The sequence below is a fragment of the Mauremys mutica genome, chromosome 1 (genome assembly GCF_020497125.1).
Source record: "Mauremys mutica isolate MM-2020 ecotype Southern chromosome 1, ASM2049712v1, whole genome shotgun sequence".
NCBI classification, from domain to species: Eukaryota; Metazoa; Chordata; order Testudines; family Geoemydidae; genus Mauremys; species Mauremys mutica.
In genome coordinates this window covers 33,697,149-33,715,019 of record NC_059072.1, presented here as the reverse complement: position 1 = coordinate 33,715,019, position 17,871 = coordinate 33,697,149, and positions in this window count along the sequence as shown.

Genomic DNA, 17,871 nt, shown 5'->3' with positions numbered 1-17,871 from the left:
AAAGAAGAGCATAATCTAGCCAGATATCCTTATGGCTAAGAGCAATTATTTTAAAGATTTCACAATATAGACGTTCTCAATCAGATTTATTTTGGTGTATTTTGAGAGAAAAGGGTCCAATTCAATTCTTTCTAGTTAGTCTCTTTTAGCTTTTGAGCTGTGGAACAATTTTTGTATCCTCATTACCTTTCTTTTAGAAAAAAAATCATTACAAGAATAACATGTGAGGGGAAGGAGTGGAAAGGTATTTTAATTGATAAAAAAGGCATGATATGATGTAGCCTAATATAGAAACGTATACAAAGTGGCACATGTGTATGCCATCTTAGGATAGAGGAATGAATTTCCTGGGTTTCCACCAGCACCATATCTATTTGTGTAAATAATCTTCAATGCCATCAGTTGCTTAAAATAACCTTGTCAGAAAGCAGGACGCTCCAATAGCCATTGGTTACAGTGGACAATGCCTTTGGTGGATTTTAGCTTTGAGCATGTGATGTGAATACGATCAGGCTTCCTGTAGGCAGCTGTTTCTGTCCCTAGGCCTCCATGCCCTACCCACTTGGCTGAGATCTCCATCAGAGGTAATTTTTGAATTAGATCCACAGTGGCTTGGATCTCTGTGCATTTCATGTAACTTCTTTATTTTTGATGATGATGGCATGGGTTAAAAATAGAACAAATGCCAAGACGTTTGTACTGTTCATGAAACATCAAACACTCTGGTTTTGTTGCTGTCAAAACCAGTCATGTCAGGTGCCTTTAAGTTGACAGCTTTGTTCCTGCTTGACACTCTCTTGTGCACTGGAAGTGCTGTGGGAGAAATTGGTAGTGGTTTAGTGGGAAAAAATGCTTACTAAGCCCTTGAGTCTTGCTGGACTACTGCTAAAAATGTATGTTGACAAACTGACACACAGTGGACTTCAGAAGGGGTTACCTCAGAAGCTATTGCGCTTGTTAGATGCACAAAAATTCAAAGTATCTTTGGAAATAATTTTTCTGAAACTAAGTGGTTTGATTTCGTGACAAGATAACCCCCTTCCCCCCAGCAGTATCAAACAATAGCTTATTTGCCAACTGATGCTATTTGTTGACCCAAAACTGTTAGCTAATTTGAAAAGAATTTGATAGATAGTTTTAGGTTCCATTCACAAAACATTTAAAGGAGGAGTCTCTCTTCTAATCCTTAGTCTGGTGGTTAAGGCAATCAACTGGGATGTGGAGGGCCCAGGTTTGTCTTCCCTCTGTCTGATGAAGAGCAATGACTTGAAGTTAGTGCACCTACATCCCAGGGGAGTGTGCTACCCATCAGACTAGAGAGTTATTCTTGGGTGCTGGCTCTGGCCCAAGCAATAGTCAAATCTTTTATACCATGAAACAGCTTCCACAGGACACTACACTATAACTCAGACTACAACTGCTCTGAGGCTATAGCGCAGTGATTGGGACACTTCCCTAAGCAGTAGGAGATCTCAGTTCAATTCCCTGCTCCACACCAGTCAGAGGAAGACATATTTTGTTTGACCCAAAATGATATTTTAGTCAACTTTTTCAGTTCATCAAATATTTGGGGAATTTTCTATTTCAGTTCATGTTGAACCTTTTTTTTTTGAATTTCAGAATTGCAAGTGAACCAAAAAATTCAGCTATTTGCTCAGCTATAGTCATGTCATAATGCACTCTCAGCTGTGATAATTGTCAGTGTACAGTATAGTAAATGTGCTGAGTGAAAACGAAATCTGTGAAAACTTGAGAAAAATGTGATTGGCAAAGAAGCAATCTTAAGATAGACCTCTTCAGGCCTGAAAAACCAAGGAAAGTTTAATTAAAGTTACTCAGTACTTAATATGTCTACTCCCATTTTAAGCTTTTTCAAAAAAGATTTTGGTCTGTGGTTAAAGAGCTGACCACCAGGAAATTAGAAAGGGGGTCTATGGAGTGTCATTTGGATTTTGCCTTGGCTCTCACTGAAAGATCCCAATTCTGCAAGTTTCCCATTCTGTCTGATATGACCCTAGAGTGTGCTCTGGAAAACAGAGCAAGAGTTTGAGCCTTGGGAAGTACTGCCTTCCATTCCCAGAGTTGTCTCTGAGTTATTGTGTAACTTCAGGCAACTCATTAAAACTTGCTGAGCCTTGGTTTCCCCATCTTTTAAATTGGCATAGCCATGCTTACCTCATATGAATGTTTCAAGAGTGAATGAATGCTTGTAATATGCTTTGAGATCTTCAAATTAAAGATGGTCTAGAAGTGCAAAGTATTAATATAATTTATAATATTGACTCCACTTTACCCCACTCTCATACTACAATGTTAACTGACCCAAAGGATTTTTTTCTTCATTTTAAGATACTAGCTATACCATGTAGGAAGATCAGGAAAGATGTTCCAAAGCAGAAGTCCCCAAACTGTGGGGCATGTCCTCCAAAGGGGGGTGCAATGGATGCATTATATTAAATAGCTCGTGCCTTCTACAGTGTATTGATTGTGAGTACTAATTAGGTATAGTGTTTATTGTGTACACTGAAGTTTCCCCATGTGAGAGAACACAGTGTTTCCTTTGACACCTCTGATCACAGGAAGTCCCTGAGCAAAATAAATTGGCAGCAACATCAGCAGGTTCAGTTTAAAACACATACATGCGTGCATGCACAGAGAGGAAAAAATTCCACTGCCAGACCTGCTGAGTTCTCATGATGGATTTGGGGACCTGGCAAAAGGGATAGTAGAGCCTAATTGTTTTTTGGGAAGGAAAGAGAAGCATTGGGGAAACTGAAGAGAAATCCAGGCACAGGTGGAAAGAGAGAAGGGCTGCCACCTGTTCAGGTCTTCCTAGGATCATCCCTTTTTTAAAGTTGGTTTCCTAGGAAATGTGTTAGGTCTTCCTTGGACATTAAAAGTCCAGGTTTTGCCACCTCCTATTGCCCAACCTTCAGCCCCATCTTTCCCTCTAGCTTTGCTTACAATACAAGAGGCCACCCTTGGTTTGGTCCCGGGCTGAGTTTGTTCCCTGGAGGTGGGAAGGAGCATGGCCCATCCCAGAGCTGGATGGGGAGAGCTCTGATGGCTTGATGGGGGAAAGCAGAGCCAGGCCTTGAAATGCAGGGCCTATTGACAGTCGGCACTCTCTCTTCACACTCCTCAGTGTGTTGTCATTTTAAACAGCAGAACATGTAGGGCACAGAGGGAGTGAGTGGCACTGAGCCCCACCCTCATACTGCTGAGCCAGGCTGCCTCCCCATGTCCCTACCTATGAGATACCAAGAGGGAGAGAAACACTGGGAAATAACTTGGAGAATATTTGAAGAAGGGAACAAGGCTGGAGGAAGAGGGGAAATTTTAGTTTAGGATGGGGAGAGAGACGTCTGAGACAAGAAGTGTAGAGGGGAAAGAAGCTCAAAACTTTATAATAAATCCAAATACATTTCAGAGAAGCAGACTTTTTGAGGATGCTCTTTCTCAATAGAACCTTTTGAGTAAAGCTGTTTGGAAAATTGGATTTATTTTCCCTGTGGAAATTTTTGACTTTTTGACAATAAAACAAAATATTTCAGAGAAAAAGCAAAATAATTCAAATTGACAATGCTGCTTCAGTGTCTCATGGGAATTGTACTTCATGTGCCTTATGCTCCTAGTCACCTCTGTAGGCCAGGCTTTCTGGTTAGACTACCTCTCCCAAGATGCACCATGGTCTCCTCGCTTAGTGAGGGGGAAGTGTTGCATCATTGGAGATGAAGTCTGTCTGAGACTCTTGGTCCATAGAGGACAATGGACACAGAAGGTAACTGAACTACAATTCCTGAGGCTCTGAAACAGCATTTATGAATCAAATTATTAAGGCTTCCTGTCAAACACAAAACTTTTCAAACATTCAAACATTCAAAAATTTTCATAGAGAGCAGACACTTTTGGTGAAAAAACTCATTTTGTCAAAAACCTGCTTTTCCAAAAAGGGTTTGATGGAAATTTTTTGACACTTTTGAGTTTAATGTATCACTAATTGAAAGGATGCCTGCAATGTTTGGTTTCCTCAGGTGAGAATGTTTAAATTTTCTCCCAATCTTCTGCAGAATGGATTTTATATGCATTTGTAATTGGAAGGGTATTATGAATGATTGAAGTAGCCAAACTGAAACTTTGTGCTTAACTAGAATAATGTTTTAGCAGCATAGGAAAAGTAAAGAGAATTGCATTATCAGATTTTTTTTATTCTAGCTTGAATTTTTTGCAGGAGTGTGGCTTTTTTCCTCCACTTTTGGAAAGCATCCTGTAGCTTACATACAAGTCCCCTGAGCTTCCAAAATACTCTTGCTTTGTACTTTTAGGTACTTCCCTTCAAAATCTATTTATAAATCTACTAAATCAATTAATCTCAATTAAATGAGTGGCCAAACCCATAACACATCCAGAGAAATATGCTGCTCTATTCTGTGTTCAATTAAGTCAGTCAATATTTATTTATAATATTACATACTAACTTACTGTCTCTGGAAGAAGACAAACTAAGAGAAATATTCACATGAAAAGTTATTCACTGGATGAAGACTGCTTAATTAGTTAATTAATTATACATGTATTAATAAAAAGAAAATGAAAAAAAAATTGTAATGGAAGAGAAGCAGCGACTCAAAGAAAATGTTAACCCCGATACATTTGTCATCTTTTGAAAGGTTTGTTGCTTTAACTGTGTTATCTTTTAAATACTTAATCAGCAGAAAAGTTCACATATAGTGCTTGGAAGATTCTAAAAGTATCTATAATTGTGTCTGCTTTTATTTGGACAAGGAATTTAAGAAATTCGTAAGGCAACCATTCAAAGAAATCGAGGTAACGTTACTCATCTTTATAGAAAATATATTCCACATGTTGATGTTGAGCTAATAACCATTTATATCTCCTAATCGACTAATCTGTAAAATGCAGAATTTCAAGACTGTACAAAAATCCAATACTTATCTGGACGTATTTGATGGGCAACCTTAAAAATAACCAGCATCAGCTTAATAACTGTCTGGATTATTTTTGTCCTTGAGTATATCTTGAACACAGAGTAATTTACCTTGTTAAATTCTAAGCCTGTTGCTATATTTTACTTCAGAGGAAAATAGAAATGAAACCACATGAAAAGTTTTCTTTTTCTTTTCCTGTGGTATAGAATTTAATGAATACCACTGGGGCTTTCAAAATGTTTTTATATAGATATATATAGAGACTTAGTCTTAGACAGATATTTTCTCCATTCTGAATGTACCTTGGCAACAAATAGTCTCTGCGTCATGTCAGCTAAAATTGCCATTCATCTTTTCCGCATTTGCAATGAAGTCAAGATTAAGATTTAAACAAAGGCAGCACTTCTGTCATGCACTTTAGTATATTATATACTCTACATGGAAAAGCTATAGAGCAACCAAATAACTGATGGGTGAAGCCCTACAGTTTACTGCACTTTTGATTAAAAACAAAAAAACAACCCTGCCCCCCAAATACCAGGAGTGAAAAGAAAAACATTCAGAACTTAAATGCATTAATTCAGTTTCAATCATTTCGATTTTCTAAATTGGATTTCTGCTGGAACAAACCAGCTTTGTAAACACAGAAGTTTAGAGGAGATCATACAGCAATGCTATTTATGTATAAGGTTTATTCCCGTAAATCATTCTTGTAACCTTTTTATCTGTAAACAATTTGCTACCACAGGTAAAATGTACCACACACATGGCTCTTATGGATTAAGGAGTCCTGTGCATTTATCATCTATATTGATTTGTGCATGAAGAAAATTAATATGAAACCTATGCTCTATTGACTTGTACCTTTGGTACACAGTAACATTTATTTTTCTTGAGGAAGGATGGAGAAGAAATCCTCCAGGATTCATGTCTTTCTCTTTACTTCCCATTCCCTGGCTGTACTCTCAACAGTCCTCCATCACAGTAGCAATCCTCTCTCCACTCAAATAGTGCTGGCTGTGGCTCACTCCAGAACACAATGCTGAGGCAAGCAAACTAATGCTGCTCTGTGTCTCTTCCTGTGCAGTGCTGCTGTCTCCTGGTGGCTTGGGGAGTGAGGATACTAAGTTAGAGCCTTCTTGTGGCCACACATTATATTGTTTGCTACACCTACCTGTCTTTCTCTTCTGTTACAGATGATAGGCTAGATGATAGGATACTGAACTGTGAGTTAGGAGACATGGGTTTTATTCCTGACTCTGCTTTGGATGAACTAGGTGTCCTTGGGCAAGTTGCTTCACCTATTTATGCCTCTGTTTCCCCCTCCTTTTTCCTAGCTTATCTATTTCAATTGCAATTCTTTGGGGCAGGGACTTTCTCTTACTATGGGTATGCATCTAGCCCAGTGATTTTGATCTAGACATCTAACCACTACTGTAACATAAATAATAAATAATAATCAGATGCATCAGAATCCTATTTTGCTATTATTCTTAGACCACACCTATCATGGAGATATCTGAGCATCCTCTTAATCGTGAAGCACTGATGGGATAGCCTATTGTCTAAAATGCTCACCTCGCCTCACTATCTGGGATTAGGCTTTGTTGAGGCCAGGAGCAGTGGAGACATCTTCAAGAGTGAGGGAGTAGGTAGATCTAAACTGGGATGTGCTCCTTCTTTACTTTTACCATGTGGGGGCAGCGTCTCTTTCATCCATCTTTCCCCCTCATCCTCCTTTCTCATACTCAGGGCATGGGAGAGAGGTCCTATGCTGCATCGAGGGCCTTGTTCTATGGCCTGTCACACCCACCTGCTGCTGCTGCCATTGGCAGGTGAGGATGTTGCTGGGTGCTGGCTCTTGTTAATGGTGTGGAGAGCAAGGGGCATTGAAAACAGTTTGCTGCCTAGGTGGGATAGCTATTGTGGGCTCTTGCTTCAGCCCCACCATTAATCTAGGTCCTAGGGGTCTAGGCTGATCACCAATTTTGGAGTCTAAGGAATTTTTCACATATGACAAAACTGACAAACTGCTGTGTGGGTTTTTTCCACCTTCCATTTGACACCCAGGATGTCTGATTTGAGAGGTTAAATTACAGTTTTGGTAACTCTTGCAGGTTCTGGTGCACTTTGTGTGTTAGTAAGGATCCAAATGAGGTCATTCTACCTAGCGGAGTGCCTGGACATTGGTCATGGGCACAGCATGGCGAATAGGTATGCCTCTATGTTCCCAGACTTTGTGACTCTCAACTCTCTCCTATCTCCTGGCATGGAGGAGAGGGTGGGTCAGGAATCTGGCTTCCCGTCAGGGTCCCTTGGTGAGTTTGTAGGTGCACAATCATCCTCAGTTTTATAGTCCACTGGGGCCATTGGTGCCCATTGAGAACTGCTCTGGACCAGGCCTGCTGGGTAGTTTTATGTGAGTACCTCAGTGAGGTACAGTTTTTTAGAAAGTTGCATCCTCTGCATTTAACCATATTATGGTTTGTGTCTCATTGTTTTCGTGTCCACATCAATAACAGACTATCCTGATTAAGGGAATTAAAAGCTGCATTGTGACTGCCCTAGCAAAGATAATTCAGAGGGGAGACTAGGGCTATTTTACTCCATGCATAATATGACTATCTGCAGTCCCTGAGTACAGAGGGAAAGCTAGCAAGTGCTGCCAGCAATTCTTAATGGCCCAAGGAGAGGGTGTCTGAGTAAGGTGTGGGACATCACTTGGAGTGTTATGTAATGGGAGCACATGGTACCTCTCTTCGGAAATGTCAGTTTGCTTCCTCAGCATGCCTGGAAACATTATGCCTGCTCCTGGCCACCTCAGACACAATCCCTCCATCCACAGCACTTTCTATCTACTCCTAAACCTGTTGCAGGAACATATATTAGACCATAAGACCATTAAAAATAAACAGTCTGAAAAGACTTAAATGAAACAAAATTCTGTAGTGGAAAAAGCAATACAAGCCTGCAAATAATACCCATTGCACATCATCTTTATTTCTTCTGTGTTAAAAGCACCACTTTTAGAATTTTCATGCCAGGTTAAACACTACGGCTATGTGGAACTCACAATTTAGGTTGGCAGAATTTTGTACAAAATCATTTGCTATTTCATTTCATTCAATTTCACACCCTCCTTTTTTTGGTTTTATTTATAGTTTAGATGAAGTGGCTATTTTCATATTGAATTTTCTGTGTTTATGGAGAACAAGCAACCTTCATTCCATAAATGTGGCCCATTTGCTCTCAGAAAGAAACACATTTGTGTACTAAAACTGTGGGTACTGAGATTATTTTTACTAAACCTCTCCAGATTAAACACCAATCATTGCCAATGACAGGTGAACCTGAGCCACAATACTCACCTCCAGAACTGGTGAAGTTCAGGTGCAATCTGTATCCTTGATCTATCTCTAATCATTTGCATTATCATTATGCATACTGGCTCCCTTGGAGACATCCTAAAGTGGATGACCTGATTAAACACTTCCTGGTGGAGTAGAGTGTTCTGTGTTAAGTTAGTAAACGTTCTGGTTCTGCATGTTATAGGACCGATAAAACACATATGCACACACACGCACATACACACATATGAAAAAGTGGTCAAAAAACCACACCTGAACTAAGGATTGTAAGCTGACTGCTCATCCTGTCAAAATCATGTGAACAGCACTGAGGCCCAGATCCTCAAACGCAGTGGTCCCCAACCTTTTTCATCTGGCAGAGGTCAGACAACAAGCCACAGAGGACCGTGGCGGTGGACGAGCATCCGCCAAAATTCTGCCGACAAGCGGCAACGTCAATAGTTATTGCTGCCGAAATGCCGCCGACAAGTAGCATCATCCTGAGGCATCGCCGCTGAAAATCGGTGGCATTTCAGCGGCGATGCCTCTGGATGATGCAGCTTGTCGGTGGCATTTTGGCAGATGCTTGTCCGCTGGCCAGTATGCGGGTGAATTTAGACACCCCGGCGGGCACCACGGTGCCTGCGGGCACCACGGGGTCCCCTGCTCAAAGGTATTGTGGCTCCTAACTTCCACTGATTTCAATGGAAACCACTGTTGTCCCTGTCACTGATGCTGATTGTCCCCTTGCAGACAAGGAGGAAAACTGCACCCACAAATGCACATACAAAATGGAATGCAGTATCCACATACTCAACCCACTGATAAATGTACAGATAGCAAAGTGTACCTCCAGTATAAGGGACAGCAGAATGGTGTGCACTAGTTATAACTGATCAGATGACGAACAATCATGTAGTGATGACCCACATACGACATGGCAAAAATGCTATGAACTGCTATAATCTGTCTACTTTCACTATTTATATAGCTGTTACTGGAGCATCTAGGTGTTGCTGCATTACTGAAGTTATATCATCCACCTGACTGTGAGAGAAATGAGGGAAGAATCCAGGAAGTAGTTACCTAGATGTCAAAATATCAGAACAGAAAGTAGTATACAAAAGTATCTATACCTGCATTGCTTACATTGAACTATAGCAGGTAGTGTCAAAAGAAACAGGTAACAAGCTCTGATATTCCAGACTGTAAGAGCAAAATAGATTAGGTGATCACACAGACACTGTGGAAACCCCACTTTTTTAACCCCTGTGCTATGCCAGAATGCATCCCCTTTCTTCATATACTAAACTTGTGATGAGAGGAAATTGGAGGTTTTCCAGGTAAATATTAACTTTTCAGTAAAAAAACAACCACCACCAAGTAGGTTGAGTTGGAAACACCAGGATGGTGTTTCCTGGGGGTTGCAGTTTGGTTATTTCCTGTGCCCATTCTCCTATATTGGGCTGACTCCCACACTGGATTACATCTCCCAGGATGTACCTCAGTCTCCTCTTTGACAAAGGGAGGTGGTGTATCATGGCCATGGAGCCCAGCCCATTCAGGAGAATGGGGACCAGAGGCAACCAAACTATGAGGCACTTTGATGTCATATCTGAATTGAAGTGTTCTGCTTTTTAGATGTTTTGGTTGTTTGGAAAAAAATTTTTTTCCAGTGAAAGCAAACGCTTTTTGTGAAATATTCAGATTAGTCAGCCCCCCAAATTTCCATCAAAGTCTCAATGAAAAAGTATCAGAGGGGTAGCCGTGTTAGTCTGGATCTGTAAAAAGCAACAAAGAGTCCTGTGGCACCTTTAAGACTAACAGATGTATTGGAGCATAAGCTTTCGTGGGTGAATACTCACTTCGTCAGATGCATGCCCATACCCATAGTTTTACAATCCCAGACACTTTCCTGAGATGGTGTGCTTGACAAACTGGAGTTCAAGGGTGGCACTAGATATCTCTGAATTTAAAAAGGCAGCCAAAATAATAGGACAGAGGCACTTTTGACAGAGCAGGTTAAAATTGGCACAGTGATAGCTGGTAATAATCCTGGTTATAAAACAACAACCACAACTCTAAGCAGGCAAACACTTTCTTACAAGCTTCCTGTTCTTCACCTCAGCTAGCCTGTGATGAACCACTGTCCCTAGCACAAGAACTTTAACGCTGGACCACCAAAGGGACTGACAGATTCTCCCCAAATAAGGAGGATAGTCTCTGGGATACTCAGCCTTTCCACAACTGCTTGTGGGGACACTCAGGATCTGCCAGTACAAACCAGCTTTCTGGATGCAGCTTTCAGTGGCTGGCTGCTAAGAAGAAGTAAATGTGCTGGAGCTCAGTGCTAGCAGGCCTGCATGTGCAGCGAGGCCTTAATATTGGTCATATGGTCTCAGCTATGATGGTTTGACAGTGGAGTCTCCCAAATCTCCAGATCAAACCCAGGCAACTGCTATTAGCTCTCATCCCACCAAATACTCCAAACTTGGCAAAGCAGCTCGTCCAGCTCCAGGCCCAGCACCCTCTCTCCTCTAGCTTTCCATAGCCCGTCCCCTGCCCTTCAATCGGCCAGCCAATCAGTGCAGTCCCTGTAGGATCGCCTCACTTTCAACTTCCTCAACATACAGGATCACCAAAGCAAGTCCCTACACACTTCTGCCAGTTTGGTGCTGTTATCAATTGAGAATGCTCCTATGGCCACTCATATTCTGTAGTGTGCTTGCAAGCTGCCTCTATCTACTTTAATTTGTTCATTCCTGCTGCACATGTAATGTAAGAGGGTAGCATTCTGCAAGCCTATTTTCCAGTACGCTCACCTGTGTTGCTTATTCCAGTGCTCTCTTTTGTTCTCGTGTACAGCTTTCTGGGCATATTCACATAGCCATACTGTACTATAGCTCTGAGCTGCAATGCAAGTGTTCACATTTTTGGTACACCTTTCACTCCTTTACAGGGGAAACTATGCAATACAGTGTAACCTAACTAAGTTAATTCCTGCTGAAGGAATGGACCAGCTGAAAGAATCCATTTTCAGAAGACAAAAAGAAAATATAGAAATACCTATACCTTTCTGCATTGCTGTATGATATGTGCTAGATGGGGTAATCAAACCTTCCTTGTTAAATGAGAGCAAGAGTCAAGGTGAGATGTTCACATTCTATATTTTCTTTTTGTCTTCTGAAAATGGATTCTTTCAGCTGGTCCATTCCTTCAGCAGGAATTAACTTAGATAGGTTACACTGTATTGCATAAGAACAGTGACATCCAGTGACTTAATGGCATTAATCTTTTCCATATCTTACCCACTCAGAAAACACTCATCTTAGTTTTAAGGCTTCTGTTATTACTTACTGCAAGTAAAAAATAGGACAGGGGAAGAACACTCTGTCGATATAAAATGAATGGCAAAAATAAAAACTCTTCAAGTTCTGGGCATGAAAGCCACAATAATAAGCTAGCAATAGACTTGTGAATTGCAATCCATAAAGGGTGAAAACTGTTGTTTTATGAATATTAGCATTTAACATTATGAATAGTTCACAGCATGCCCATCTGGGTCTAACATTCTCAATATTTAAATATCATTCATCAGTTTGAAACTGCCAGAAAATGTTCTCCTTCTGCTGGTTCTAGAAATTTATTTCTCTCTTGGTGCTTTTATTTATGGGATTACATACTACCAGATCTTCTCTGTGCTACAGTTTATTAGACTTGGAAAAATCTGCTTGGAAAACAATCTCTTTTTAGTTTTTGTTCTTTTGAATAATGCTCACCAGGTTCCCTAAGATTCACAAAAGCTTACGGATAGCTTGTTCAAGCCTGAAACTTTACAAATGGAATGCACCTAAATGCCAGATACCTAATGTGGATCAGCAATGGCGACTATGACTGTGTTTTTGCTAGGGAAAAGAGATGTGTGCTTCAACCTGAGTTAGCTAACTTGAGTTAACTAACTCCAGGTAAAAATCTTAGTGAAGACAAGGCAGTCTGTAATTTTCATGTAAGTTAACAGGTAGGCTTCCCCATAGTCTTTAACTCAACCTGTATGAAAAGTGCAAACTGCTTTGTCTTTACTAAGATTTACCCTGTTAGCCAACTGGAGTTAAGGACCCTATTTTTTCCTAGTTGAAGACAAGGCCGATAGGGTTACATTTCACAGGATTATCATCATGTATATGTTACTTAGCCAAATAAAGCAGACATGGCGGGTTGTCAAAAGACCAAGTAACAGAGATAAATAATTGCAATATTCATTAGGGCTGTCCTCTCTGTCTTCCTCTTCACCAATAGCAATAACATCATTTTTCTGTATCTGATGGTCTTATCTAATAGCCTTTTTCCATCAGTACCCACTCACTTCCTTCTGTTGTCATCCTTCAGCAGTGAGCTGATAAGTGGAGATGATGCAAGGGTGAGGAAAGGTGAAGGTGAAGAGAGGAAAAAGAATAAAAAGGATGAGGTAGGGGTGGGGTGAATTTTTTCAGGATTCTAAATTTATAAGTGAATTTTCACTTAGCTTGGAGCTGTGGTTTTTGAGTGAACCAAAACTGCAGACAGATCCCTGTAGACTGAATCTGCTACTTTGGTATCACTAAAACCAATCAAACCCAAAGCTGTGGGTTTGCATCTGTTTAGTTTTGAGTCCTGTCTGAGTCTGTGCCATACTCATTACAGCACTTGGCTTTTAAAAGTAAACATTTACATTCTCATAATACATATTGTGATAAACTCAGGACAGACAGCTGCAAGGGAGGGGTAGGAATCAGTCCCAGAGGGTTAAAAGGCCCTCCTCCTTATCAACTGGGAGGCAACTACAGGTCAATCAGGTTCAGCTGAGAAAGGGTTACCAAGGTAGCAATTAGAATCAGCTGAGGGAGAGCTACCTGAGGTTAATTAGGATCAGCTGATTCCAACTTAGGGCTGCCTGAGACCTTTTTAAACCCTTCCCTGGGAGGAAGGAGGGGGCCAGAGCAGAGCAGAGTGAGAAGGAGCCCTGCTGCCAGGAGTGTAGGAGCAGCAAGACAGCGAGCCTCACCAGGAGGAGAGGCAGTACTCTCTCCCACAAAGTAGTAAAAATACTCTAAACAGGACTGGTGGAGAGACGGGGAGCAGACTTCCCCTGTGTCCCAAGGGGGACCGCATTACCCAAGCCTGTCTCACCAGGGCTAAGAGCAGCAGAGGCTGGGGAGACTGGGAAGGTGCCTTGCCACACATGGTATCAGGAGTGGGATGTAAGTGAGACTTTGTGGCAAACCGTCTCGGAGCACGGTAAAACACCCCTAAAAAAAAAAACCAAACAAAAAAACAAAATGGAGGATGTAGTGAAGGCATTGGTGCAGGCCACTGCGGCCCAACAAGAAGCTACCAGGGTGCAGATAGCTATCCAGCAGGAGGCAGTGCAAATACAGCAGGAGACAAATCAACTACTGATGAGCCAGGCGGCTCAGGATCGAGCCACCCTGCATGAGGTTGTGAACCAGCTAAAGGCTCTGACCACTCTAATGCACGGCTCCCATGGGACTCGGCTCCTGCGGGCAAGCCAGTACTTACAGAAGATGATGATGGATGATGACGTGGAGGCATATCTCCTTGTGTTTGAGAGAATGGCCTGGCGGGAGGCCTGGCCCCAAGACCAGTGGGCCAGTATCCTGGGTCCTTTTCTGTGTGGGGAGGCACAGAAAGCATATTTTGATATGACAACAGAAGCAGCTTCAGATTACTCCCAGCTAAAGGTGGAGATCCTGGTGAGGTCTGGCATGATGACAGCTATAAGGGCACAGCGGTTCCATGAGTGGAAATACCGAGTCAACAAAGACCCGAGGTCCCAGCTGTTTGACCTGATCCATCTAGCCAGGAAGTGGCTGCGCCCCGAGACCCACCGGCCGGAGGAAGTCATAGAAACCATAGTTGTGGACAAGTACATGAGAGGGCTACTGCCGGACATACGAGGATGGGGCAGTCAAAATGATCCCTCCTCCTATGATGAGTTAGTTGCCCTCATCTAGCAGCGCAGGAACTCTCTTGGACCACTGGGGAAGAGAGGCGCCAGAATAGGAGGCAAGTCTATGCACCAAGGGCCCGAGTTGCCGTAGCTCCGGGCCGAACTATGGAGGGGAGGAAGGAGGCCGAAGAGCGGCCAGAGTACTCGGAGGGACTTGGGGACTGGGAGAGAAAGACTCGGGGGGGGGGGGGTAAGGCCTCACAGCCCGAAAAATAGGGGGCTGCCCCAAGCAGGGTACCGATGTTATGTATGTGGAGAGATAGGGCATATAGCTGCCCAATGCCCAAACCTAGAGGAGCCCATGCAATGTGACCTGGGAAATCTAGAAGAGCCATGTGACCTGATAAATCTAGTAGGGGTAGCGATGGTCCCTCATAGATATACTAGGCCAGTTAAAATGCATGGTATAAAGACCACCGCGTTAGTAGACTCAGGAAGTGCAGTCACGCTGGTCTCGGGAAAGCTGGTTGGGTATGATCAACTATCCCGGGCCAAGCGCACAGGAATATCCTGTGTCCATGGGGATGTCAATTACTACCCGACCATCCCAGTAAAAATAGAGGTCTTGGGAAACCCTATTAAGGTGACGGTGGGGGTGGTCCCGAAACTCCCCTACCCAGTCCTCATAGGACGAGACTTCCCAGGGTTTGGCAGTCTACTTCCTGGAGGGGAGTCAGAAGAAGATAACACCCCAGAGAGCAATGGGATGGCCTCGATAGTTAGCAAACCCCCAGCCTTCCAAGAATTTGCCCAGGATTTATTCTCGCCCCCGGGGAAGACCAGGAAGACTCGGCGAGAAAGGAGGGCAGATAAGAGGAGGGGAATGAGAATCTTGACCCAGAACCAGAAGCCTATACTCATAGGGGAAAGAGTTGGCCCAACTGACAAGGGGGACTAGGCAGGAGGTCGGTGAGCCAGCAGCTGGGCCCAGTTCCCCAGGGACCTCCCTCGAGGGGGAGGGGAAATAGAACCCCCCGAGTTTGGGCAAATTGGACCTTCACTAGAGAATTTTGGACAGGATCAGGCCAATGATCCAGTATATAATAATATTCTCAAAGAAGTAGTTGAGGTGAATGGGGTCCCTGTGGAAGGAAGAGCCAAGGGCCCAGAGCCGTATTATATGATCAAGAAGGATCTGCTATACAGAGTAGTCCGAATCCAAGAGCAAGTCGTGGAACAGCTCCTAGTACCACAGAAACATCAGAGGGGCGTGATGGAGCTAGCCCACAGCCATCTGTTCGGGGGACATCTAGGGGTAGATAAAACCCTGGATCGAATTCTGTAGAGGTTTTTTTGGCCTGGAATATATGCGGCGGCCCGACGATATTGTGCCTCCTGTCCGGAATGCCAATTACATGGGCCCCGACCACGCTTAAGGGCACCTTTGGTACCTCTGCCAATTATTGAAGTCCCCTTTGAGCGAATAGCTATGGACCTAGTAGGGCTGCTAGAAAAATCAGCCCGAGGCCATCAGCACATACTGGTTGTGCTAGATTATGCCACCTGATACCCCGTGGCCATTCCCCTACAGAACACTAAGTCCAAGACCATAGCTAAAGAATTAATCCAAATCTTTGCTAGAGTAGGAATACCCAAAGAGATCCTGACGGATCAAGGAACCCTCTTTGTGTCTAAATTAATGAAGGGAAGAACAGCCGAACCCAGGGAGAAACCTCATCGAGCATGTGTTGCAGATGAAAGACAGGATAGCCCAAGTCACCCCCATAGTGCGGGAACACATGGAGAGGGCACAAGGGGCCCAACAAACATACTACAATCACCAAGCGACGATCCGAAAATTCCAGGTGGGAGATCGGGTAATGGTGCTCGTACCCACAGTGGAGAGCAAGCTCCTGGCCAGATGGCAGGGGCCATACGCGATAATAGAAGCCATTTGAGAGGTCAATCACAAGGTCCGACAGCCTGGACGCCAGAAGTTGGAACAAATCTATCATATAAACCTGTTGAAACCTTGGCAAGACAGAGAAGCTCATGTGGTCACTCTAGGGTCACCTCCTCCCGAGAGCAACCCGCCTGGCCAAGTGGGCCAACGAACTGAGGTGATCAACATGATAAATACTGTTTGACCAGAAACTAAATATTTTGTTATATTTTCAAAGTTTGTAAAATGTTTTAATAGCTTTTAAAATAAAATTAAGGGAAATTCCTGAAGAGATATCTTTCCAAAATGAACAGTTGAAATGTTTTGTTTTGGAAATGCTGAAATGAACTGTGTTGACATTTCTGATTTTTAGGCACAAATTGTTTCAATTCGATCAGAATCTGAATTTTCTGTGACAAGACTATTGGCACAAATTTTTTCAGTCATATCCATAAACTAATTAACCTATTGTCCCTGGATCGACTTTGCAGTTCCCAAGAGAGCAAATGTTAATAGGTGAAGTAGACTCGGTCCTGTTTTGCTGGGCGTACAAAAATCAATGAAGAGAATGGCATATCAGATTATGTATAAATGCTTTTATCTAAAAATTAAATGACAAACTTTCTATTGTTCTAACTAAGGATGCTATGGTACAAGCAAGTTTCACTAATTGCATAGCTATCTCTTTTTCTACTGAAGTTTTTAACCCCAGAAGTAGGTTATGAAAGAAGAATATATAGAGTGCAAACAAGAACTGACAGAATTAAGAAGGTATGCAAAAACTTTGATGAAAAAGGAATATTATAATGGATTTAATTTATAAAGTTCAAGAGGAAAAACCAGAATAGCAGAGGAAATTGTTACCTCCTTGGGTTAATGATGAATCACAAAAGATTTTATCTTTTATTTTTTCTCGTTTCATTATCTTTTAGTGTTTCATTCTGTTGATGACATGTCTTTCTATGGAGAAAATTCAGATAAAAAGTATTTTAAAACACTCTAATTGCATAATTAATGTATTACATAGTACTAATAATGACATACTTGATCTATTCTTGGCACTGGCTATTGTACGAAAGAAATAATTTAATTCTAATATTATTATCTAGATCAAGTAATTGATCATAGGTATGCTTCACAATTCAAAGGTTTAGAGCTGTATTCTGTGGTGATGCAAATTGATACAGCTCTATTGACTTCACATGGAAAGTTGACTTCAGTTAGCTGTGCCTGTTTATACTAGCAGAGATTTTGGCTCCAGTATTTTCCAGGTGATGCACTGAGATTTAGCAGAGTCAATCCAATAGAGTGTAACTCTACTTTCTGTTTTCCTAAATATTTGACATGTGGACACACACTTTGGTACAGTGTGTTGAACAACACATTTTGGTAAAAACCTGCCTAATGCCCTCCCTTTCTGGTCTAATAATAAGGCTGCATTCTGGCAGAAATCCTACCTGACCTTTTCCTCCATTTCTGGGCCAATTAAGAAGTCAGTAGGAACTTGTGCCATGGGCCATTTTGATTAGTCTTTAACAAGGAATGATAAATCAAGCATTCCCCCCCCCATCTGAGGTTAATAGGCAAGATGTAGATGGGCTGTGTTATTCTATGTCATTCGAAGTAAGAGGTCACGATGTTATGAAAAGAGAGGAAAAAAGTGAACTTATATTTGGGAAAAAAAGT